Source organism: Caretta caretta, chromosome 28 (genome assembly GCF_965140235.1).
Source record: "Caretta caretta isolate rCarCar2 chromosome 28, rCarCar1.hap1, whole genome shotgun sequence".
NCBI lineage: Eukaryota > Metazoa > Chordata > Testudines > Cheloniidae > Caretta > Caretta caretta.
Genome location: NC_134233.1, coordinates 4,183,075 through 4,207,975, shown reverse-complemented (window position 1 = coordinate 4,207,975; position 24,901 = coordinate 4,183,075). Strand labels below are relative to the sequence as shown.

Here is a 24,901-nt window from a genome sequence, read left to right as displayed (position 1 = left end):
ATCAGTATACAGGTCTCTGGCTCCTGGTTAAGGCTTCATCCACTATAAATATCTCATTGGTAAACGTCTGTTCACAACCTTTTTCAAAAGCTCCTTTGGTTTTAGAGAGTCTCACGTGGTCGCCTTTTCTAAAGGGGGCAACAACCGGTTTTATTTTAAAACCATCTCTATCAACCAGTTTCCATATCTTCAGAGAATTGGAAGGGTTAACATCAGCGGGTCTGGTACGTAGAGTTCTGTAAAAGCTCTGGTTGTAACTCTTCATAAAGTCAGGTAACAGGTCAAGGTGGCGAAAGGCGTTATGGGCTGTAAAATATCGCCACATCCTCCGCATCTTTTTCAAGTTCTGTTAAATCGCTCCACAACCCCTGCTTTGACTTCATTATCAGTAACAAAAAGCGTTAACGCTGTGCCATTTCAACAATCTGCTAAAAGGTCTGTTTCAAAATTCTTTCCACCGATTAGTTTGTCATTTTTGAGGCACGCGACCTTGGCTAAAAATAGCTTTAAAGGCCTTGGATACCTCACCACTCATCTTGTCTTTTAGGCCTAAGGCCCAGGCATATTTGGATAGAACGTCTATCACTGTTAAGATGTACTTAAAACCGCTGTTGTGTTTGGAGAACCAGTGCATACGGACCAAATCTGCCTGCCATTGCGCGTCCACATCTGAAAGAACGGTCTTGGTTCTTTTAAAACGTATTCGAGCTGGTTTGTGTAAAGTGTAAGCATCCTGGTGTGAAAGCCAAGCTCCTACCTGTCTTCTATTTAAAGTTTTATGATGCTTTTTGGCCACTTGAAAAAGAAGATTGACCCCGTCAAAGCCCCCAACTTTCCTGGGGGTTTAACAGATTTTCTTTAACAGAGCCGTCTGTGGAGACATGACTCTTCCTGGGACCGTCTTTTATGAACACAAGTATGGAGGGGGACACGTTCATTCTGACACATTTAAATAAGTTTTATTAATCGCCTGGTTTAACACAATCTTTTACAGCCGCCTGAAACAAAGGACGCCATGACCCCTACCATGAGGGAGTCTGAGCTGGTTCATTCTTCCAATTTTGTCCTTTTCTGGATTTTCCTCTTGAGATCTGGGTCTCAGACAGGAGCAAAAACAGCTGATGCGTGATGGATTTACTCCCACAGGGCTACCGATGTGCAACTTCTCAAAGGCCTCTAGAAAGGCATTGTCGAGCTGTTGAGAGATTTTCAGACAAAAAACAGTGTAAGCACCCCACTGCCTGTTTTTAGATTTATGCAATGCCAGGTCGATTCCGAACCCCATTACACCCCCATGATCGACAGTCGCTTCTTAATCATTCATTTACCTGAGCGCCATCTTTCCCGTTCACCTTGTGACTCCCCCAAGCCACAATCGCCTTCCAACATTAGGGCATGGACAATGAGAGGCTGTCACACTCACTGGGGTGCCTCACAAAGGTTTGGATTTTGGGGTCAGGTTCCGACGTAGCCATCAACGGTTGAGTCAAATGGCCCTCCTCGGAACTGTCACTGCTGTAGCGCTTTCTCCACACAACTCCAAAGGTCCTCGGAGCTAAAACAAAATCTGAAGGTCTCACGGGGGTGGTAAAGGAGGCCATGTTTCCTCTCAGCCTTTCCACAATTTCTAAAACATGTCTTCTTGGTAAGAGATGGCTTCCTCTGCCCAGCGCTGGGACTTATGGGGTGATGGTGCTGCACTATGATTGGCAGAGGGCGTTGGGAGGAGTTCTTAGAGGGGTCACATGACCCTCTTCTGGACGGTTCACCCAATCCGAGAACCTGCCCCATTTTGGTCAAATCTCTTCTCGGGGCAGTCCTCTGCAGCCGAAACCAATCGCGATTGGTAGAAGGTGGTGGGAGAAGTTCTTAGAGGGGTCACACGAAGCACTTCCAGACGGGTCACCCCACCCCGGAACTCCCCCCAGTTGGTCAAACCTCCTCTCGGGGTGGTTTCCAGTGGCTGAAACCCCTCCTGATTGGTAGAGGGCGGTGGGAGGAATTCTTAGAGGGATCACACAAACCACTTCCAGACAGATCACCCCACCCCGGAACTCCCCATGATTGGTCAAACCTCCTCTCGGGGTGGTTTCCAGTGGCTGAAACCCCTCCTGATTGGTAGAGGGTGGTGGGAGGAATTCTTAGAGGGGTCACACGAACCACTTCCAGACAGATCACCCCACCCCGGGGCTCCCCATGATTGGTCAAACCTCCTCTCGGGGTGGTTACCAGTGGCTGAAACCCCTCCTGATTGGTAGAGGGTGGTGGGAGGAATTCTTAGAGGGGTCACACGAACCACTTCCAGACAGGTCATCCTGCCCCGGAACTCCCCCTGATTGGTCAAATCTTCTCTTGGGGCGTTCCTATCAGGGCGAAACCCATCCCGATTGGTAGAGGACAATGGGAGGAGTTCTTAGAGGGGTCACATGACACACCTTGCTTCCGGTCATTTGTCCGCCTTGACCCTGGAAGAAATACCTCATGGCTTGGGACTTCCAGTGACCGGTGGGCAAGGCTTACGAGGGCCAAGGGTGGGGTTAACGTTTGATTGACGGTAGGGCCCTTATACTACTGGAGCGCCTTCTTCTGTTTGTCTCCGTTCCGCTTCAGTCCCCAAGCACTCGGCCAGGACAGATGTCACTTATGACCTCCGTTGCCACCAGCTGGACAGAGGGACTTGGGTCTTTCTTGAGGACCTGGAGAGCTGAAATGACACACGACAACATGTTAGTATACAGACTGTCAAATCACAGCTAAGCGTGATCACAGAATCTTGAAGTACCAGAGCAGAATGATCACATGGTAAAATGTGAAACTAGGCTCAGTCCTTCTATTGGGGTGGAAAATACATGAGAGATGAATATGCCTCACTTTTCATATTGTCACCTGTGCTGGAAATAGCTGGAGACTTACTACCTCTGAATACCACGCTACAGAAGCTCTCCAATACAAAGAAAGCTTTAGCTTCCTCCATTGCCTCCCTTCCATGCTCCCAACAAGCGGGGAGACCCTGACTCGACCAGAAAGTCATCCACTCTGCTGTAAATGGAAGAAGGTCCATTGTTTCAATAACTTCCACTTTTAAGTTTATTTTCCATCTCTATTCAGGAGCCACTGTCTGAGCTCCAATCACAGAGTGGGAGTCCACAGAGAGCCAATAAAGCCCAAAGAGTGGATAACACTGGCTGCGGAGGGGGCCTTGCCAGGACAACCAGGAGATGCACGGACTCACATCACACCCTCTGCAGCTTCCTCCTTCAGGGGAAATTAAAGCTGACTTTCTACTGGGCAAGAGTGAATTTGTCCTTTGACGTGTGGCTGATGCACTTTGCACCAGTGCTATCGGTTACAGCTGCTTGTCAGCTAAATTCCTTTAGAACTCACGGATGAGCAGAACTTCAGCTGTATTTATTACTTACACATCAGCAGATGTTCCAGGTCCAGCCATTTCATACGCTGCCTGTCTGTGTGTTCCAGGATGATGCCTAAATACACAATGGAAAACAAACAACAACAATAAAACCTTCCCTTGTTGAGTGCAAAGTGATATTAGCAGCCCCTAGACAGGTCTTTGGCCTCTCCTACTGTGGGCCTAAGGGTGAGCTGTGGGCAAGAGGATGCTAGTGCAGTTTAGAGTCCACACTGAAGAGAATGAGAAAGACTTTTTTTTTAAAGAATGTTTACACAAAACCCATTTGCTTTAAAGAGTCTGTGTTCCTCTTGCCACTGCTGTCAGTCATTGGAGACATGCTAAGCTAGTGTCTTGGTCTAGTGGTCTGAGCAAAGGACTGGGGCCAGGAATAAGTGAGTTCTAAGCAGGGATCCCACAAGGTGACTGATAGGTGAGACTTAGGGCACAACGCCTGCCTGTCTCACCTGGGTATGCTTGGGAGAAGAGGGCACAGGGCCAAAGCGGAGGAACCTTTTGCCTCCTTGACAAGGTGGTGTGGCCAGGAACCTGAAACAGCAGGCGCTGAGGGCAGGTGGGCTGCATGCCTCCCAATGATGAAGTAGTAGTGAAGAGCACTGAGCAACACTGTGGGTGGGTCTGCACTTTGAGCGAGGGAGATCCCTCCCAGTTCAATGGGACAGGCCCACTCTAGCTCGGACAGCGCTCGCATGCTAAAATTAGAATGTAGCTAAAGCAGCACGAGCAGTGGGAGGAGCTAGCCACCTTGAGAATCGACTTTGGGGTTTGGATGGGATCATACTTGGGGTGGTTAAACTTCCTGCTGCTCCTGCCATCGCAGCTACTCTCTATTTTTAGCACTCAGGGCTAGTGCGGGTATGTCTCATCAAGCTGGGAATTAGACCCCCAGTTCCAAGTGTAAACATGCCCTACGAGACAGTGTCCCAGCCTTTACAACTAAATGACTGCACCATGCTTTCCCTGCAACAATCCCAAAGCACTTTATAGCAAGTCATGATTTCCTCCGACCACCACACTGGAGAGGTAGGGATATTAACATCCCCATTTATGTATGGGAAGCTGAGGCACAGAGAGATTAATGGCTGCACAGTGGGATTTTTTTCTCTCTCCCTCAATGGGAATACCAAAAGGGACACTGGGCATCATCTCTCACCAGCTAACTTGGCTGCAACTGCCCGCATCTCTTCCCAGCTGCTACAGAAGTACGTGATGGTGCTTTTGTACAAGTTCTCCAGCAGCTCGGCATTCTCTTTGGCCTAGAGGAAATCAGGGACACATGAGCTCTCTCTGGCTAGAAGTGCCCTTTGACTGCCAGCACATGCTTTTACGAGCCACAGGTAAATCAGAGAAAGAACAGGTGACTGGGTGGACGTGGGAAAAATGGGGATCTGTGGCAGATTTACATTTTCCATCACCCTCAGTCATATATCCCACTCTGACCGTTATTTCCATTACCCATCACACATCTCTACACCACCACACGCCACTCCAGTCAAGAATCTCAGACACTTCAACAGCTCACTCACAAGGTGTCTGCAAATGTCCACCTGGAGCTCCTCAGGCTTCAGCTCAGCTGTGCTATCAAGGTGTTCATTCACTGCAGTTTGGAGCCTCTTCAGTCCCAAAAACGGGACACAGAGGTGAAACGTAGCTCTGCGTTCCTGAAAAAAAGAAAGCGTGTCACACCATTTAATTGTTCCCTACTGAGTGCTATGGTCATTCAAAGGGAACTCATCTGCTTGCCTGCTCATCTATTCCAGGATAAAAAGGGATTCATCTGGATGTAATTGGCAGAAAACATGCAGGAATGACTAATAGAGGGGAGAGCTTCCACTGCAACCTGGAGGTAGCATCAATGTCTTTTTGGAACAGATCTACCTATGAAAGCTGCTTCACCAGGTCTCTCTTCTGTTCTGGGGAGGCAGGGGCCTGGGGTGCAGAGACAGACAGGAATAGAGAGCTGTCGGGCTCAGACCCATGACCTATCTTGGATTCTGGTGAGGCAGCCATGGAGCAACCTGGCGGGAACTGACTCAGCAGGAGGGCAATGAACTGAGGGGAGAATTTGGGCCTCCACAGCAGGCAGGAATAGCAGAGCTCCCCTGGCATTGGGAGGAAGATTCCTTTGGCTTAGTAAATAAGTCACTCTCGGTCTTACCACTGGGGTTCGGGTCTTGCAGGTGCAGCAGAAGTGTGACCCAGCTCTGTCTAACCTGCTCGGCGAAATAGCCCTTCCATTTTCTTTTGGTCAGGCGGGCCAGGATGCCAAATAGGACAAAGGACAATAAACGAAGAGCATCGTCCTCCTACAGCCAAGAAAGCCCCACAAGTTAGTAACTAAGGGACAATCACATCACGTACCTCGCACAGCCATCTCTTCTACGCTAAAGTTGAGGGATTCCAACTACAGCTAGTCGGAAACACTTTCATGCACGAATTTTTGATTTGAATTTGCTGATTCATCAAACTATTTTAGCGACAGTTCCATTTTGATGAAATTCCTCCAGAAGCCAGGCAGGGGTCCTTAGAAACCTGCCTGCTGTCTTGACAGTGCACCCATTCAGCTCCTTGGAAGCCGATCTAGCAGGCTGACTGGGATCGTGGGCTTCCAAACCCACAGCGTCTGGGACCCTGGCTCTCAAATTTGCAACTCCCTGGCACTTCTAGCTGCCCAAGTTCCTGGGTTCCCAGCAACTGGGTTCCCAGCACCGAGAGCAGACTGCCCGGACCCAAGGCTTTCAATAGAGCTCGGTTGAGAATAGTAATTCCGCTTCACAAAGAGTTTTGAAGTTTGGGGAGAGGGAGTCCCACAAATAGGAACAAAACCAAAATTTGAAATCTCAAAATTCTCTGCAAAAACGGAATCATTCCAACCCTCTCACATAAAAATGGTATAGAGCAGGCCCAACACTCTCTATTGTACCTTGGAACCCCCTTTTCATGGTTATCTAGCTATCTAATCTAGTATTCAGACTTCCTTTGAGGTTCTCAGTGGCAAGAAAGAAGAACAGAAGGGGGAGACTGTGGGAGCAGGGATGTCATCCCCATCCTCCTAATGTTCTCCTCCTCCGTAAAACACCTCTCTTCCCTGGGCTGAAACATCTCTTCACTCTGACATGAGCAATGCCCAGGGAGTAAATGGAGTCTAATCAAGATCGCTTGAACTGGGGCTGGAGAGTTCTGGTCACATACGTGGTCAAAGTAGGTCCGGATCTGTTGGGTGAGGTCTCTGAAGGAAGAACCTATGTCCTTCTCTTTCAGCTCCTTCAGGACTTTGGCCACTGCTTTCATGCTCTCGCCAATGACTTCAGAACTGAAAGGGTCACTTAAGGCCCTGATCAGTATGACCATAAGAAACTTCTTGTGCTTTTTCACCTAGACAAAAATAGGACATTAAAGAACACTGATCACTGATCACACTTCTAATACGTTTTCTTTAGCAGTTATGAAGCTGTGGGAATTTCATCTCCCCCTCCCACCCCCGGAGACCTATAGCTATATTTCAGACCAGGTTGGAGCTGCAATGAGCCAAACTTGGTGCCATAATACACCTGTGTCATCCTATCATTAGATTCCTAGTTACTTAGATTCCAAGGCCAAAAGGAACCCTTGTGATTATCCGGCCTGACCTCCTGCATAACACTGAACTTCCCCAAAATAGTCTCTGTTGGAACTAGAGTGTATCTTTTAGAAAAACGTTCAATCTTGATTTTAAAATTGCTAGTGACAGAGAATCCACTCCAACCCTTGGTAAATTGTTCCAATGGTTAATTAAAATTACCATTAAAAATCAATGCCTTATTACCAGTCTGAATTAGTCTAGTTTCATTTTCCCCCATTGAATCTTCTTATACCTTTGTTTGCTAATGGGAAGAACCCATTCTCAAAATGTGTTCCCCATGTGAGTAGTTCTAGACTGTCCTCAAGTCACTCCTTAACCTTCTCTTTGTAAGGTTAAATAGATTGAGCTCCTTGAGTCTATCACTAGAGGTATCTTTTCCAATCGTTTGAGAATTCTTGTGACTCTTCTCTGAATCCTCTCTAGTTTATCAGCATCCTTCTTGAATTGTGGAGACCTGATCTGGACACAGCATTCCAGCAGTGCTCACATGAGCATCATATTCAGAGGGAAAAGAACTTCTTTACTCTTATTCAAGATTCCTCTCTTTATGCCTCTAAGGATCATTTCAGCCCTTTTGGCCACAGCTTCGCATTGGGACACCTTATGTTCAACTGATTCTCTGCCATGACTCAAGTGGTTTTCAGCATCATTGCTTCTTGGGATAGAGTCTCTCATCCTGTAAGTAAGGCCTGCATTTTTTATTCCTAGATGGAGACATTTACACATGGTCATATTAAAGTGCACAGATTGTTTGCTTATGCCCAGCTTAGCAAAGGATCTAGCTTGCCCTGTATTGACTGCAAAGAGGTGACTCGGGTATGTGAGAGAGCAGAATTTGGCCTAGTGCATTGTGTGCAGCCTCTGTAAACTCCGAAGAACTATTTCCCTTGGTTTCTCTCGTTATGCTGCATTCTAGTCAGTATTCTCTCTTACCTTCTCAGGTGCCCCATAGACTAAATTTCCCAGGCCTCTTACAGCCATCTGCCGGACAATGCTGTTCCTATCATGTGACCTTTCTTCCAAGATGCGTAAGACTGGCTTAAGGAACTTCTTCTCCCTGAGCATGGGATCACTCATTAGCTGAAAGGAAATCAACCTGTCCATTAGCCCCAATAGGATCATTAAGATTGGGAATAGAATTTGAGCAGACATGTCATACGCTAAAAACAACAAGGAGTCCTCCTACAGCCCCAGTCTTGAGGATACAGACAAATATGGCTACCCCTCTGATACTTTCCACATAATACACTGTAACTTTAGCATTCCACACAAATGAGAAAGGTCTACAAAACATGGAGCTTTCCTTTTGGGCACTAGAATAGGGATCCACTCACCTCTTGAGAGCCTCTTAGTGGCTGGGTATGGTATCACAGTCCTTTTCTCACCCCGGTGCACCCTGCCAGCCGTCCTCAGTGAGCCTTCTGTGGCTCAGGCCTCTGGCTGAGTCCCAAAGTCCAAAGGAACCCCTTCTGGGGTAGTCCAGAACAATCCCATTGCCCTCACTTGGGTCTCCAGCCCCAACTCTGGGTCCTTTACATTCTGCCCTTTGTTCAAGCTCTCCATTAGCATTGTCCCCTCCATGGGGCTTATGCCACTGTTGGTGGTAGGGGAACCTGGGCCTGCCCCTAACTCTGGGTTCCAAACCATGGATCCTATAAACAGGAGCTAGGCACTGCTTGATTTCAGTTCATTGTCGCTTCTTCCTACCGGCCACTTTTAGCTTCACCCTCACCTCAGGGTTAAAGTTCTTCGGGACTCTCTTCCTGAAAAGCCAGCTTAAGTAAAGGCTGCCAGAATGAAACTCTGGCTGTCCCCTGAATTTCTGTGGCCAGAGAGCAGCGCCCTTTCTTGCCCCTCCAGTTCCTGCCAGGAACTGACCTGCTAAGGCCCTTCAGCTCCTTTTAGCCAAGCCTCATGGGCTCGGATTGGCTGCTTTCATGAAGCCTCTCTAGACAGACCCAGACTGGGGGCTCTTTTCCTGGGGCAGGGTGTAGTAGGACCACGGGGCCTCTTGTAAGGAGCCTCAAAGCTCAGGTACAGCCCATCACAGGCACAGAGAGGTTGTTTTTCTTAGAAGCGGATGGGCCCCGAAGATAGTTGCTTAGCATAAGTGGGAAATATGATGCAGATGTTGGAGGAAGGCTGTGGAAAGGGAGGATGCTGCGGCAGGTATCACACAAGCCTAGGACTTAGGAGACCCAGGTTCCATTTCCTGCTCCCTCAAAGACTTCCTGTGTGACCTTGGGCAAGTCACTTAGCCCTTCTGTGCATCAGTTCCCTGCCTGTAAAATAGGAAACATAGTGCTTCCCTACCTCGCAGGAGTGTGGTGGGGATACAGACATTAAAGAGTTTGGAGGTACTCAGATACTAGAGTAATGAGAACCTAAGATAGACATTAATGTAGTTGTAGGTTGCTTGGTTGGTAGTATTAGGACACTAGGTTCATTCAGAAGATCTGCTGAGCGAAACCAAAATCAGGAGCTGTTGGTTAGGATCAGCACTAGGACTTGGCAGAAGAGGTCCAGTCATCCAAACTCTGTCCGTATCTCTCTCAGCCAGCACCTGTGGTTGTGTAGCTAGTATAGGCAATGACGGCAATAAAAACCACAGAGAGAGAAGGACTCAGAAAGGTATCGTGAAGTTCCTGGTGAGGTTTCCATATAAAGGAGGACCTATTCTACGGTCTAAAATGACAATTACTCCTATGAACAGAACTGTACAACTCCCGAAAGAAAGGCAGACAACAGTCTAATGGTGAAACTACTCTTCAGAGCCCTGTGTCTTACCTGGGCAAGGAAAGCTGTGCTGGTGACTCGGTGGTTTTCTGTGGGGGAATTCACCCAGTGGAGGAGGCTCTGTGTGATCTCAGGTGTTATGAGTCCAGATCTTAGCAGAAGACTGGAAGACAAAAGAAACCGCTCATGGGCTAGATTGCACACTTCAAAAAAACTCAGCTGCTCTGAGCAGACAGCTCTGCTATCTAGGAGTGGGAGCTGTGTGTTTCCACCCAGGACACCCCCCACCCACCCACCCACAAAGCTATAAACGGGAGGTTCCCTCTCAGCCACTCTATTGGCTACTGATTCCCAAGGATAAAATGATGCCTCCTAGATCTCTTACCTCACCAGCAGACACACTCCCTCATGGTGAGTCTTGGGGTTTTCCAGAAGAATCCAAGTTCTCTGCTTCCTGAGCGCTCTCACCAGTCTCTCATTCCCACCCTTGAAAAGCACAGACTCGAATGCTTTGATAGAAAGCCTGGGGAAAGAGAGGCACAGAACTGCAGCAATCAGGAGGAAGGTGCAGCTTGAACAGAGAGTCAGGAAGCCCCGGCTACTTCTCAGGTCTGCTGTTCAATCGGCAGTTCATCCATTGGCAATGTCCTGGACACCAGTGTCCCTGGAAGGACTTGATGCTGGGAGGTAAGTTTCAGTCTCATACATCTCATAGGACTAGTTTTGCTAGGGACAAAATTTTGCAGTCCTTTTTCTCTTTCTGCAAGGACTATGGGCACTAGCAGAGTAAAGTGATATGGAAAAGGTACATGATCAGGACCCAGAAACAGGGGGCATCGAGTGTGGTGATCACTAATGGACATTCTGGGGTCATATCTCCAGATATGAGGTGACAGAGTGCTGAGGGTTTGCACTTGAGTCAGCACTCTGGTCACTATTCCTACTAATTCTGTTCCTCACAGAAGGCCTAATTGAAGAGAGGTGTACCTGATTACAAGGTCAGATTGGGGCTAGTGAGTCAAGGAACCAATCATTCCATTAACAGGGAAACTGTGTAAAAGGACATGGGCAGGAGCCCTTTGAGGGGAACAGACAGAGAAAGAAACTTGGGTGACCAGATGTCCTGATATTTGGGGTTTTATCTTATACAGGTGCCTATTCCCTCCCCCCCACCCCACAGCCCTACCCCCGTCCTGATTTTTCACACTTGCTGTCTGGTCACCCTAAGAGAAACAGAAAGACAAAAAGCTAGGAGAGCCTGACAAAGTGAGGTCTCTGAGTGGAAACACCTTACCCCCCACCCGACTTTTGGAGAAGAGTTTAAAAAGTTGAGATACAATATAAAGGTGCTATGTATTGGTAGGGGGATTAAATAGACTATATGTTGGTGCTTAGAAGGAAAAAAGTCTCAACACGGTCTGTGTTTGTGGAAGCTGTGGGGGTGCAACACCCCTCTCTGTCACAGCTGGGGGCTCATCAGGGATTTCCCTGTTATCTATGCAAATGGAGAGCCTCTTGGAGAAGCCGGTGTAGAGGTTTGGCAGTCCGGTGATGGAGGGAACACTGAAACAAGTGATGAAGCAGCAAAGAGAAGTGTGGAACAGGGGTTCTCAACCTTTCTGTTTCTGAGCCTCCCCCCACCCTCAACATGCTAGAAATACTCCATGGCCCAGTTCCAGGCCTCTGCCCTGCCAGGCATCAGAGTTTGGGGCTCCTAGCTCCGGATTTTAACCCCACAGGGTGCAGGGGCTCGGGGCTTTAGTGCAGGTGCTGGGCCTCAGGGCTCCAGCCCGGCTGGGCTCAAAGCTTCAGCTTTCTGCCCTGAGCCCCATCTAGTCTAAAGCCAACCTTGCTTGGCAGACCCGCTAAAACCAGCCCGGTTGAGAACTGCTGGTGTAGAACAGTGGCCTCCAAACGTTTTGGCTCACGCACCCCCAGGGTGACCTGCCGCAGACGCGCCACCGATGGAAGACCTGCCGCAGGCGGGCCGCCAAAGGGGAGCACCAGCCTTGGACGTGCAGAGCTGCCGCCGAAGGAAAAAAAACGGCAGAGTGCTGTCCGGCGGCGCTACTAATGCCACGCTCCCCCCGGGATCATCCCGCGCACCCCAGTTTGGAGACCACTGGTGTAGAAGACCCGACAGACCTTCCAACAATCCCACCAGGCAGAAAAACAGCCTTTCCTTGCCTGGTAGGTTTAACAGCAAAAGAGCCGTCAGGAATTTATACGGGAGCAAGCCCAGGTCTGGCAACAACTCCTCCAAAGTTTGGTGAGTCCTGTGACAGGAAATGGAAACCAGGAACAGGAGATCAGACTGTAAAATGGGACCTGCGAACAACCCCGATGTGTTTTTGGTTACTCTTCAAGGAGCAGCAGTGAGACCTCCTAGGGACAGAACAATGTGGGCCCTTCAACTGATACCCTATTTAACCGGGGAAGCACATACAGGGCTTTTAGTGATGAGCAGGCAAGAGATTATGACATGGTTAAGGCAGCCATGCTGGACGAGGTGGGGCCTGTCCACAGAAAAGTACTGCCAGAAATGTAGAGTTGAAAGATGGATTGAGGGATTATGCCTCTGTGCATTTGGACAGGAATTAAAAGATTGGGCCACTCATTGGTAAGGCCAGATACTCAGACTGTGGGGGAGATCATGGACTGCATGATTCTGGAAGTTTCTTCAGAGTCTCCCTGAGCATATCCGAGGATGGGTTCTGTGGCGCCAGCCAGTTCATCTGGACCCCACAGTTAAAGTGAGAGGAATTTACAGAGGCGGACATTCCCAGAGTGAGTCAGTGGTTTAAGGGACTAGATCTGAGAAGGACAAGAGTGCCTACAGCTGGGAAGGGCAGCAAGAAGAAGAGGGAGGAGCCTCAAGGAACTGTAGTGGGAGCTTGGCCGACAGTGTGCTTCCGACATGGACGTGAAGGACATCTAAAAAGAGACTGTCCTAAAATGGACTGTGGGTTTGCCCAGTTTTGTGGTTGGGACAAGACTCCCAGGCAGGAAAGAAAAAAGAAAGTACCTACCGTATCGGTCTGGGTAGGGAGGAGCCACCAAAGGGACTAATGGACACAGCTTCATCCTGTTTGCTAATCAGGCAGGAGTTAGTGAAACCCCACTGGATACTTCCCAGAGGTAGGATCAAAACTGAATACCAGGTCCATGGGGACAAGAAATTCTGCCCAGTGTCCATGGGGACGATAAATTCTGCCCAATTTTAAGGACTCTGAAAATTAAGGGGAAGTTTAGGCAGAAACATGTAGCGGTAGTGGATGGATTGCCCCACTGCCTTCTACTGGGCATGGACTGGAATCCCTTTCTAACAGGGACACCAAGGCAGGTATGGAGGCCCAGGAGGGTGGAAATAAAACCTGAAGGGCCAGGTAAAGAGGAAATATATGTAAAGGGGCTGGAGAAACCTAGACACGAAAGTATAGACAAGAGGGAGGAGAAAGAAAACAAAGGTCAAGTGTAAAGGTGACTTAAGATCATCCGTTGGGGTCAAACAGTCATCAGAGCCCTTACCACCAGGATCTCAGGAGCAGGCATCCCTAGAACACTTTGGAGGGACTCGGAGCAGTCTGTGTCCATGGAAGAGGCCGGGGCACAGCCTACCACCCCGTCACATATAGGTACCTAAAATGGGCCTGCACATGGGCCAACAGCATGATCAGAATATATACTCGTGTCTGCAGCGCCTGCAATCACATAGCTAGGTACCCATCCATCTGAACAAATTCAAGTTTTGTGGACAAAACTGAGGCACCCATCTTGAAAACCTGACCCACTGTGGCCACTACCTAAGATCAGCCTTACTGGGCCAGTCCAATGGTCCATCTAGTCCAGTACACTCTCTTCCAACAGTGGTCAATGCCAGCTTCTTCAGCAGGAATGAACAGAACAGGGCAATCATGAAATGATCCAATCCCTGTTGTCCAGTCTCAGTTTCTGGCGGTCAGAGGCCTAGGGACACCCAGAGCTTGGGGTTGCATCCCTGACCATCTTGCCGAATAGCCATTGATGGACCTGTTCTCCATGAACTTATCTAATTCTTTTTTTTAAAAAAGCCCAGTTATACTTTTGGCCTTCACAACATCCCTTGGCAATGAGTTCCACAGGTTGACCGTGTGTTGTGTGAAGTAGTACTTCCTTATGTTTATTTGATACCTGCTGCCCATCCGTGAACAGAGCTGAGATCCTGGTTTCCTAGGAAAATTCAGAGACATTATAAAACCATGAAGTCTGTAATTTGAGCACCTTGTTGGCATGGAATAAAGAAACACAACAAGAAGAGAAACTAATCATGTTGTGAGATTGGTGGGAAATGTACATTAATGTGCTACCAGAGCTGAAGTCAACTGAGGACTCAGGAATCTTAGTGTTAACTGGCGAGGGGCACAGAGTGGGTGCCGAGGGACCTGGTACGTACATTCTAGTTCACTAAAAGATTGCCCCATGAGTCTCAAATAAAAGCCCATGTCACCAATATCATTGTGAAACGCATGTACAGATGCTGTGTAAAGAGTCATGGATATGCATTGAAAATTACATCCTTAGGATCTGTGTCTTGGGACTAGTCACCAGGAAAGGTGACAAAATGGTTTTCTTTCAGGCAAGAAATGTTTATCCATCTGTTTGTTTACATGTGAACCCTACATGCTTAATGTACATTCAGTTGAGAAGGACTGCGAGAACTTAAAAGAAAGAAAAGTAGCAGGAAGTAGACAGGGGGTGGGGACCCAATTTTGGGGTACACATCAAAGGTTTGCTCTAGTCTATTTGGGGGACATCTTTCACTTAGGAAGTAGATGGACCGCGAGTTTGCTTCATGAAAGAGGGGTCGCGATCAGGCTTGGTTGAGAACTTTGGGTGAGAAACATCTTTAGACAGGAGGTTAACCTGTTGGTTAAGTTTAGTTTCTAGGAGCAAGTTATGATTTCATTTGAAATGTAACCATTTTTTGCTTGCATTCTTACTGACGGTCACTGGAATCTCTGTTCTTTGATAATCTCCCTTCTTGTTTTCACTAGAAATATATCTAAGTGCTGTGTGTTTTGCAGTACAGAGTCTAAGTATCGAGTACAGAGTCTAAAGTAGAAGTAATAAACGGGTGTGTACTGTTCCATTGGGAACAGCAGGCCTGACAATTCTGTGGGAGTTCAGTGGATAAAGGGCTGGACACCATACGGAATGGTCAGAGGACTCGGGGGTGGGTGTGTGCCTGTCATTAACCTGTACAAAGAGACTGAGGTCTGAGGAGGCCTGGGTGGCAGGGTTTGTTTTGCCAGAGCCTGGTCGTTTCAGGGAACTGACCCACAGCAGGCACAGACAAGACTTCCTCACTCGAAGGGCACGTGGTGGTAAGGTGCCTCATAACCCTGGGAACTCCTCGGGAGCGTCACACAACTCTACTGGAATTCTCTTGGTTTCTCTCCCTTCCTTCTAATTACCGGCAAGGGTTGCCCTCAGTAAGTTGTAGCCCTTTTCGGATTTCTCTCGGGCTGCTTCTCGTTGGCAAAGGCAGCTTTTGTCCGAGGGTTTGGCTGACCTGCTGCAGGAGAACAGGAAACAACTCTGGGAGCAGTTCCCGCACAGCTTTGCTCGACTGCAGGGCTGACACCACCTCAAAGATGGCACATGTTGCCTGAAAGGAGAGCATGGTAAAAAAGGAGATCTCTTCCCAACACCATCACACCCTCTCTCCCCGTCTGATATCTGCTGTACGAAATTCTCCCTTCTGCCAGTAACTTGAATGACAGCAAGCAACTTGCTTAACTCGTGGCTCACTTTCCCACATCTGTACAAATGTGTATGACCTCCCAAGGCATGCTGTGAGTCCAAAGGAAGATTTGCAAAGAAACCTGCTCCAAAGACTTTCTAATGGCCAGATAGTATTAAGTAAATCAGTAACGTATCTAAAGCTGCCGTATTTGTTCCACAGGCAGCAGAGCTGGACTCAGGGAGACAGTCCATCAGAGGAGAAGTGCCCACACAGCAATATTATACCACACTTCCAGCTTTCCATCAGCAGGATTATCGCAGGGCACAGGAAAGCCTGAAAGACGTGTCTGCCATCTAACTTACTAAGAGAGGTTCAGCAGCTGCCAAATGCCTGTCCATTTCGGTCTCTGAGGCGATGCTGCCTTCTGTTCTTGTTGGAGTCTTTATCTTCTCTATTAGGGCTCGTAGGACTTGAGTGGCAAGCAAGGGGTCTCCCCCCAGAGATCTCCACTGCTCAGCGGTGTCACTGCAGTTTAACAGAAGTTACAGGTGAGCCCTGGACACTTTTGTGGCTCACCCTGAATGTGTCATATTTTAGCAAAGACCAAATGTTCTCCTTGCCTATGATGAGAGAGTTAGGAGTCCTGTCCTCCTTTAATGCTCCTCATGTTTAAATATTGAGTTTCCAGTTACAGAACTAAGTTAAGTGACCTAGTCTTAAAGCAGCCTAACCATTAATACTAGACTTCAGAAGGACAGGACACAGAGCGCCAACCTCACTTCCTGTTTTCTCCCTTCCCAGTCAATATGGAATCATGAGCATGTGGCTCCCAAAGATCTAGGGTTTGGAAGGCAAGTGGATGAAAGAAAAGCCAGATTCCTACTAGATGGACATACAACTATGAGAACGAATGTTCTTGGCCATCCTAGGTCCCCTTCACAAATGGCGTCCCTACCCTCTGTTTGCCAGAAGCTGGGACTGGGCAACAGGGGATGGATCACTTGACAATGACCTGTTGTGTTCATTTCCTCTGGGGCATGTGGCACTGGTCACGGTCGCAAGACAGACTACTGGGCTAGATGGCCTTTTGGTCTGACCCAGTATGGCTGTTCTTATGGTCTTAGATTCCAGCACTGATAACTGATACCTCAGTTAGGGATCTTGAAATGAAATGATGGATCTGCTTCCAGTCCACTTTTAAGTACCAAGGATGGCAACTCTGCTCAAGCAGCCACACCCTCACTGATACCAAGCAGAGGTCTGATGATAATATTGGCCCTAGTCTTTGCAATCAGCCAGGGATTTGCACCTGAAGCTGTCATGCTACCAGGAAACCAACAGCCACTGCTCATTTCCAGAGTGAGCTCAATTCAGGCGTCTAGAGAGGTAGATGTTTCCAACAATACACTCCAGTTATACCAGTAAAGATAGATCTTTAGGATGTCAAAGCAGCTATCCATGAATGGAAACAGAGTGACACTTAATTTCTCTCCGCACCCCACCTTAACATGTTCTTGGACCTTCCTGCAGAAAGAGCCAGGCTATTAACCCTTAGGAATGATCCCAAACTGTCTGCTGCTTAAATGAAGCCCTACATCTCCTAGTAAAGCTGTGGGATCCATGTTTTACCAAGATGAATGCAAGAGGTAGCGTTATATACCTGTCCATCGGCAGACGTTTGCTGAGGAGGCTGGAGATCACTGCCTCTTGGTGATGGTGAGCTAGAATGGACACTGCCTCCACCAGGAACTGCCTCAAGCTGCCCTCCTGGATAGTAGGCATGTGGCGATATAGTATAGCCAGGATATCTGGCACCTGGAAGGAACAAAACCAGAAAGAAATGTCCCTTTTTCTTTCTCTCCATTCACTCTACAGAATCAAAACCTTTATTTAGCCATTTGCTGCTTTTTTTAGAAATGCCTCACTTCAAGAAACAAATGTTCAAATACGTCTGCGTAACTTGAGCCCACACAAATTGCCCACACACGGCTGTAAAAATTAACACTGACACACACATAGACATACCAGGTAATTTAATGTGGTGGTGCCCAGCTATGCATTACACAAACCAGTTCACATGCACAAAAGGCGGCTTTGCTTGTCCGATTTTACAGGTGTGATTTAAGCAGCCAAATCTGACCATTTGCCTCGAAGAATGCAGAGCTCATCAACAACCACAAGCACAAAATATGCAAGTGCTTTAAAGACAGTGTGTAAATGCCTGGGACTCTGAACAGGTGACTACCTCTCATATTCATTCCTAGCCCTTCACATCTTCAAAACACTGTGCAAACATGGCAGTTCTGCTGCGAGGGTTCCCTGTCCTGAGGCCTTTAGTGCTGTGCCCGGTCAGAAGACAGACTGGGTTTGGAAATGAGAAATGCACACTGTTCTAGACTCTGTTAATACAGGACTGTGCAATTCCAACAGTACCTGTTGGGTCGAATGCACCTGCCATCACTGAGGCTAAAATGCTGACAACTAAAAAGGAGTACAACCGATAAAGTGAAGTGTATGAAGGGAAGTTTAGATATAAAACAAAAGCATTTTCTTCCTCGGTAAAATTAAAATCTATTTCAGCATTCTGCAGGCACAAGAAGTTAAGCAGAATATTGAGTATAAACGAGGGTCATTATCTGTATACATCGCTGCAAAAAGAGTCAATAAAATAAACACAAAACAATCATGTGAATCACACTCAGAGACAACTCAACTGCTTTCACAGCAGACACTGTCCGTGCTACTTTTATTCCCTGTGAAAAAGCAAACTGCTATATTTTTGTTTTAAAGGTTTTGTTTAAAAAATCATTAATTCACCATGAGCCTTAAACACATTAGTAACATTTGATCAGGAGTTTGTTTATGCACAATAGATTTTGTATTAAGAGGACTCTCCTGTTTAACTGTTTAAGGGGGAGAAACAGCAAGATTTTTCTTCCTTACACATGAGGGCAAAGATCAAAAAGCCTAGAGTTTAGGCAGAAAAGCTCTCCAGTTCCCAGTTTTACCTTGTCCAGCATGGCATCTCCACACTCCTTCAGGATGATCTTCATCCATAGTCCAGCTGCCGTGGCACAGGTGGGGCTAGCAGACAGCAGACCACCCAATGTGGCCACAATAAAGTCTGTGGCCTGTTCGGAGGGAAAGTACTCACTAACAACCTGGTAACAAATCAAAAACAGGAGAGACCGCAATGATGTTTGGCTCCAGCACTTTTAAAAATGGAAAAAAAGATATACCTGCATCAGCAAATGGTGAATTAGCCTCCTGTCTAGCTCGCCATTTGGGATTACAATTCTCTCTCTAGTCTATAGACTACATTTTTGTATTCTACACTAATGATATCAGGTTAGAGGCAAAGACTCTGTTGCATAGTTAGCACAACATTGTACTGGATAGGCAGGAGGTAAGTTTCCCTTTGTAGTCTCTTACATACACTGCATCTTTTTACAGCATATAGAAGTCAGTCAAGAGAGGCATGCACACAAATATCGGCGAAGGCAAACCCACAAGGTGACGGAATGAATCCTGGGTGGTTTCTCAGCTTGATGTTCCACTAACACAGTTTTTCTCCTGGGTGGCTGGATGGCAGGGCCGGCTCCAGGCACCCGCCGAGGAAGCTCGTGCTTGGGGCGGCAGATTGCAAGGGGCGGTGTTCCGGCCAATCTTAGGGCGGCATGGGGGCTCTTTTATTTCATTATTTTTTGTGCTTCACTGCTCTGGATCAGTGAGAAAGCAAGAGCCGGCCCTGCTGGATAGGTACATGCGTGTGCATCCGCGTGCGCATTTTCATGGGCGTGCAACGTTCTGTGGAATCTGGTTTTTACGTGGCATTCAGAGCACACATCTATGAAAAGCATCTTGCTGGTTACTAGCAGCCAACGCCCCGCTCCCACAGCTCCCTCCGAGTACGGAAAGGCATCATGAAAGAGCAAATGTCAAATGAACGGTGCCCGGTCACTCGCACATCCGCACAAGCTTTTTGAGTCAGTTACCCTGGCCATTTTGGAAGATGCCTGAAACAGAGCCTCGGGGTCTGGAGCTGTTAGTGCTTCACGGAGACATCTCAGCTCCTCCTCTGCTGAGCCCAGGTTTATGGACTGGCCTGGAGTGGAGAAAAGGAGAAAAAGTACTGTAACGATTAAGGAAACTGAACCCCTACTGCATGGATCTTCATACGGGAGGATCCATGTGCTATGTTGTCATCAGCATAGTGTAAAATCTTGGCCCCACTGAAGTCAATGGCAAAACTCCTGTTGACTGGAATGGAGTCGGGATTACACCCTAAAATGTCTGAACGTTAACAGTAGAGGTATGTTATTGTGAATGATCCAGGATTGAACAAGCACTGTATTCAGCTTGGAGCAGCTTTGTGTGTGTGTCTGGTTTCAGTAGTCTCTCTGCTCTCACTATTTACATCTAAGCTCCTATTCAAGTACAACTCATGCAGGTAGATCAGAGGTTCCAGTTTAGAGGTGAATCCCTCCACCAAACTCTCCTTGTAAAAGAGACGGGGATAGACAAAAAACTTTGGCAAGAAACCCAGGCTCATCATCAGTCACTTCTAAACAATGCTGGGATTACTATGTTGTACATTCAAAGGTTGGAGTCCCTTATTCTGTTTCTGAATCACCAACACTGTTTTTAGGACTGATTAAGAATCATTGGAAATAGGATGACCAGGGGTCCCGATTTTATAGGGACAGTCCCCATTTTGGGGTCTTTTTCTTAGATAGACTCCTCTTATCCCCACCCCCTGTCCCGAGGTTTCACATTTGCTGTCTGGTCACCCTCATTGGAAATGGCCTTAAACGATAACCAAGCTCTATCCCTTAACATCTGGTGAAAAGAAAGAATTAGGTGAAAAGAATATCCTACTCTTTCACAAAGGGGAAAAATGGCCTCTACTTACTCCAGTCGCTCGGAATGCTCATGGCAGAGGGCTGCTGGAAGAACTTTTTGTTTACAGAATTATTCCAGGAAACCCCTCCAATCCAGCCAGTGGCAGGGTAAAGAGAATGAAAATGTTTAGTACCAAGGGCTTGTCTCCATGGAGATATTCAAGAAAGCTAATCCCCATTCATTTCAAAATGCATTCGTTATACTTCATTCAACACCTGTGGGGACACACTGATTTAGAATTAAAGTGGCCTTCATTCAGGTTAGTTTCATTCATGGAATTCACGACAATTAATAAGGCCCATTTTAATTCAGAATCAGAGCATCCACACATGTGTTTAATGCCATTTACCTCATGCACTTGAAATGTACACCTTTAGTTCATTTGGATTAACTTTCCTTACTGTCCCTGTGTAGACAAGCCCTAAGGAATTTAGCCCTTATCTACCTGTATGCAGACCATTTATTAGTTGTACAGTTCCCAAAAGTGTGCTAGGCTCTTTACACATCAGAATCTTCTCTTCTAATGAGGTATTTACAAGATGCCCACCATTCTGTTATCTAAGCGACAACAGACAGGACAGAAAGAACTAGATAGGCAGACAAATGGACATTACAACAGTGAAAGAAGGTGAAGAATTCCTTATACCTGCTAATGGTCTCCTCACCTTGTATACAGAGAAGGCAGCTGATACAGTCAACCACCCACTGACGGGACGTGGCCAGCGAATCACAGCTGTATGGTGCTATTAGTCCAATCAGAGATCCAAACTGATCAAAAGTTCCCTGAGTCTAATGAAAAAAGAACAAAGAAGGAAGAATGAATGGTCTCCAGTTGGACTAGACTTCACTTGCCATCCTTATTGTTCAGACCAGTCAGCTCTGTGTTTTTTGTGGAACCAGGGCACAGTATCTAGCCTGTCTGACTCATGAAAGACACCCCCCGCCCCTACCAGTCTCTGTTTGAACCAAAACCCATCAGAGAAAAGGCTTGCAGAGAACAATGAAGGGTGTTGGGAGACACACCTAGACCCCGCCTGAGAAGGGTGACAAGATTAAGACATCTCCATTTGCATACAGAATGAAGAACAGAGACAACTCCCCTAGCCTCATCTGCATGAAAGATGGGATAGGAATTAGCATGAAGAATGAGGAACAGAGAACCGCACTGAACTCTGGGACCAGAAAAGTGTGAGCGTGCGTGCGTGCGTGCTCATCTAGTTCTAGGGCTGGAGGAACCCAGCCCTGGGGAACCAAGGTCCTGCAGGGTCGCTCCATTGGGAGGGCACTTGCAGAAGGAAGGAGTAGAGCTCCATATGAACACACAAGTGACATAAGCAGCACATCTGGTAACATTGTGCCCCTGATTCCTGTTCTGTACTGGGTAATGCACATTGGAAAACATAATCCCAATTGTACATAGAAATGGATGGGGTCTAAATTAGCTGTTATCACTCAAGAAAGAGACCTCAGAGTCATTGTGTACAGTTCTCAGAAAGCATCCGCTCAACATGCAGTCAAAAAAGCTAACAACATGTTAGGAACCCTTAGGAAAGGGATCGATAAGAAGACAGCAAATATCATTATACTACAATAGGAATCTACAGGACCCCCACACCTTGAATACTGCGTGCAGTTTCGGTCATCTCATCTCAAAAAAGATGTGTTAGAATGGGAAGAAATACGGAGAAGAGCAACAAAAATTAGGCCTATGGGATAACTTCTCACCCATGGGAGATTAAAAAAAGAGCGACGTTTCAGCTTGGAAAAGAGACGACTCAGAGGGAATATGCTAGAGGTCTATAAAATCATGACTGGTGTAGAGAAAGTCAATAAGGAAGTGTTATTTAGCCCTTCACCTAACACAAGACCAAGGGGTCCCCCAATGAAATTAATAGGCAGCAGGTTTAAAACAAACCAAAGGAAGCATATCTTCACACAATGCAGTCAGAAGACAGGATACTGGGCCAGATGAACCATTCTTTTGCGGGAGGCAGGTTAGCCATTCTTATGTTTTATGTTCTTAGCTGGTTAAATAGAAATTTTCCTTTACCACCCTGGGAGCATAAGAACCAAGAATGCATTTGTGACACTGGCAGACCAGACAACCTGTGTATGACCCATAATAACTTAACAAGAGGCACTTCCACTGTATCAAGACAGTTCACTTGCATGTGAATTTCAAAGAGATGGATTAGACTAGCAATCCTCAACTCATTCAAAAATGAACAATAGATGCTAAGTCTATTTGTCTTTGTTGATCTATACAAGGTTAGAAGTTTCACAATGTAACCAAATTAGCTTGTCGATGCTCATTCCCTTTCAGGTCTTCATTATGTATGCAAGGTGTTCAGTTAACCTTAAAATCAAAGATGTAAGATACTGCAGGAAACTAATACTTTCTACATTGTCTTCAGCTTAACTCTCTGTGTTATAATGGAAGAACGGCTAATCACCTTATGCGAATGAGTAACTAGTTTACTGTGTATGCACAGGAAATAGAAGATTAGCTTCAAAGCAAAGTACAGGAGGCGATCTGCATTGCCTAGTCTTTCTCAGGGGAAGGTCCTGCTGGAACCATTTTTGTGAGGTAGGCTTGTCAGCCTGCTAGAATAGCTAGAAAAGAGAAGGCTCGGGCCTCATCCTGTCATCTCTAGTCTGCTGAAACTTTGAACAGGGAAAGTGTAAGCCATAGGACAGAGAGCTTCCAAATCATCATTTGAAAGAACCTGGAAAATGCATGGAAAAACTAACAGTCTTTACATCTAAGCTGCCTTTGGATTCTGATCTGTTGGGATGATTCCAGAGAGACTTGTACAAGCCAGCAGTTTATTCCATCACTGTTGTCATCCTGAACTATGAACATTGACAGTCACTTGTATGGATATTGATCTTTTAACCATTTGTAACTCTCTTCTTTCTTTTAAGAAGAAATCTTCAATTTCGTTATTAAGGATTGGCTGGCAGCATGCTATTTGGGAAAGACCTGAGATTCACCTTGACCTGGGGATAAGCATCTGGTCCTTTATGATGGGTGAACCTCACATATGGTGAATGAGGTTTTCAGTAACCCCTCACTATATTAGACTGGGCTGTTTAGATGGGAGCCTAGGTCTGGAATGCCAAAAGGGGACCGTGTTTGGCATTTTGTTAACTAGGGTGGAAGCTCTTTTGCTGTTGACTTGGTGCATGTAATTCTAGAATAAGCCATCAGTTTGGGGGATCGTCTGCCCTCTACTTCTTGCAGTCTGCCCGGAGTGTGGTCACAGCATTGTTGTGTAAACCTCTCTCTTATAGAAGCAGAGGGATCTTAGTCACTTTGAGATCCCAGCTGCTGCCCTGGAAGCTTTTTTCATGCATTTGCGTTGAGTGTCAGATCGGATATAAGCAGGGAAGTCAGCTGAAGGAAGAGGAAGGCTATACTCACTGTGCTATGAACTGTCTCTTGATAGGCAGTCAGCAGCTGGATGGTGGCCTGCAAGGCCCTTTCTCTCTCCCACTCCTTCTCTGAATGGAGCCATGTCTCTAGTAGCTGTTGGCAGAGCAGGGGAATGGACAGAGTTAGTACCAGAAAATCCCTCCCAAAAGTTCCTCTTAAACAGGTTTAATTGTTACTAAAATCCCTCTCCAAAGCACCCGACCTCCATGGAGCGAAGGAATTACATGTCTAATGGAAGTGCCAGGGACCAGATTCACCTCTGAGTGATTGAAGACAAAGGAGTTACATGAGAGATGAACCTGGGCCTGTGTACGTGATGTCTCCTGTAGACTGTCTGATGGGAGCTGTCTACCACATTGCATGCTGTTTGATGTCTGCTGCTGTGTTCTGTTTCCTGGGCAACTTCTCCCACATTGAGTGGCCAAATGACAGAGAGGAGCGTTTCTTTTTATTAATTTGAAGAAGAGCAGAGAAGTCCCCCCCCAGCCCAGCTCCTTTTAGAACTTCATTTTTATACTGAAGGTGCATCAAACTCCCCACCCCTCAGCTCTTCAAGATATTCTGTTCATGTCTGAGGAACAGGAAGTCTCCTCTGGATGAGTTTCCATACACAGGGCTTAACTCAATATGAATGAATTCCTCTTTGAAGAAGTGATCAGTTTCAACTGGTTCTCTTGGATTTGGCTACTGCAGTGGTGATTTTCTTGCCGGTCCAAGTAGTGTCAACTACATTGTAAGAAGTTGGTCCCAATCCAGCCCTGGCATAAAATGGCATAGCTTCTGTGGATTTCAGCAAGGCACATGCCTGCTTATCCCAGGAAGAATTTGGTGCTTTTTCCCCCGACAATTCACTCCATTGTGGAAAATTCCTCCACAACTGAAGCTTGACCCCCTAAATCTCTGACTCTTCCCTGCAGTAACACAACAAACAAACAAACAAACAAACAATCTTCACCATGGTTCAATGGTCTACTCACTTGAAACATTTCCTGGAACCAGTGTGCGGTTGGTTCTTCCTCCAGCAAAGTCTTCATTAGCTTGCCAAGGGCT

General features: G+C 46.8%; 2 long non-coding RNA genes across 2 annotated transcripts in view; one reads left to right on the top strand and one right to left on the bottom strand.

Annotated features, from left to right (window-relative positions):
* LOC142070314 (uncharacterized) overlaps window positions 1–24,901 on the top strand; it is a 334,822-nt gene that overhangs the window by 167,201 nt on the left and 142,720 nt on the right. The gene's annotated exons all lie outside the window — the stretch shown is intronic.
* On the bottom strand, window positions 2,494–4,658 carry LOC142070253 (uncharacterized). Its single transcript, XR_012666225.1, has 3 exons — window positions 4,584–4,658; window positions 3,420–3,485; window positions 2,494–2,704 (listed from the first exon to the last, which is right to left on the bottom strand). It is a non-coding gene; the product is annotated as an uncharacterized LOC142070253 (long non-coding RNA).